Genomic DNA, 1,834 nt, shown 5'->3' on the forward strand with positions numbered 1-1,834 from the left:
TTCTTGCTTTGTTACTGGGAGAAAGACAATGGTTTCTTCTCAGCATGGATGTGCTTCTCTATGTAAAACAAGTGACTTTTCAGGCAGGACAATTCTTCCTTGCGTAGGACTTTCCCGAGAATGCAGCCCCCGCCTTCCTCCCCCCGCCCCCTCCCGCCCATCCCACCCCATCTACTAAATGCCAGTCACATTCCCAGCCATTGGATAATCCAGACACCCCCACACATTTTCAGCCACCTTCAGGTTGGAAACTGCTGATGAGTTCCTGGTACAGTTTACTGGGCCATGTCATGAAAACAGCAACAGATGCTCACCGGACCCTGCTGAAGTGAATATTGTTCTCCTGCCTTGTTCTGCTCCGGGCCAAACTCCAGTGGGTAGAGGAAGGGGCCGGAGGAAAAGGTTTCATTTAATAGATGGGGCAGCAGTGGAGCTCACTCCTGGGACTGGGGCTCATGAATATTCATGAGACTGGGGGACCCTGAGACTTCAGGTCGGGCCTTGGGTGGGTGAGTGAACTGCCTGCCTGTCTGGCTTATCCCCTACCATGTAGCAGCCCCAGAGAGGTTGCCAGGCCTGCCCTCTCCATGGCCCTGAGAGAGACAGCTGGGCCATACACTAACTAGAGCACCATAGACATGCCAGTGATTGGCACGTCCTTAAGAAATAGTTAAGAGTATCCACTCAGCATTGTTGAGCAGGGCAGGACAGAGGGGAGATGGCTGGTGGCCACCGTGGACCACTCATTCAGAGTGATTCTGCTGTGGCTGACCCCAAATTTGCCTTGTGGTTAACCAAGTGTAGCGCACGCACCTCGAGGTCTTCAGACAGCATGTTAAACTAGTCCTTGCCACCCCCAGAGACTCCTTGAAACAGATCTTGGTGTTGTAAACACAACTCTGTCCACCTCCTCCCTTTTCCAGTGATGGTTGGCTGTCACGGGCTGTAACCCTTCTAGACCGGCTTTTAATCTGGCTCGGGCTCCGCAGGCACTAGACCTCCAGAGGTTTTCCTGGACAGCACAGCGTTCACCGACGGAAATTCTCTCAAGGTGCAATTTAAGCCTTGTTTCCTCAGGCCTACGCCCATGCCTCAGCATATGAGCAAGAGTTTTTTTCCTCGTTCTTCCGTTCGGTGTTGAGATTTCAGACCAGGACCAGAGTGGGGCTTTCCTGTAGGTCACCTGAGGGGGGTGACTGGGTTTGGGAAGGGACCAGGCAGGCACCTCTGTGGTAGCGGTTTAACCCCAAACCCCCGTAGACAGTGTTTCTTGAACTTTCTTGTGTTAGGGGCCCCTGTGGCTATCCGATGGAAGCAGAAGTCCTTCTGAAAATCCCCAGAAAAGTTCATGCAGAATTTTTGAAGAGTTTATAAACAGGCCCTCTATGGCCTCACTGGCTGGGCACTGTCCAACTCTACAGGTGTTGTTTGCACAGAAGGGCACACCCTGGAGGTGGATCCTAAAGGAGCCTATTCAACAGTCAGCCCAAGGTTTTCCAGGTCTTTCTAGAGATCCTTGGTGAAAATCCCTGAGTAGTGCCTTTCCACCCTGGCCACAGTTCCCTGGGTCTGGATGGAGCCAGGGTAAGAGGTTACCACTGCCCTCACTGGGTCCCCCGGCCTCTCCATTTCTCCTGCTTCCTTTCTATGCACCTTTCTTTCCCTCTTACTGAAGACATCTCCAGAATCCCTGATTATTCCTACTCACTTTCCCTCGCCACCAGAACATTCAAGTTCCGATCATTTTGCATTGCTGAGAATTTAGCTGTCACCTCACTTTAAAAGTTTTCTATTGCTCCGATGCTGCCAGTATCGGGGGGGGGGGGGCGGCGTG

This window comes from Pteropus alecto, unplaced genomic scaffold (genome assembly GCF_000325575.1).
Source record: "Pteropus alecto unplaced genomic scaffold, ASM32557v1 scaffold138, whole genome shotgun sequence".
In the NCBI taxonomy this organism is placed as follows: Eukaryota; Metazoa; Chordata; class Mammalia; order Chiroptera; family Pteropodidae; genus Pteropus; species Pteropus alecto.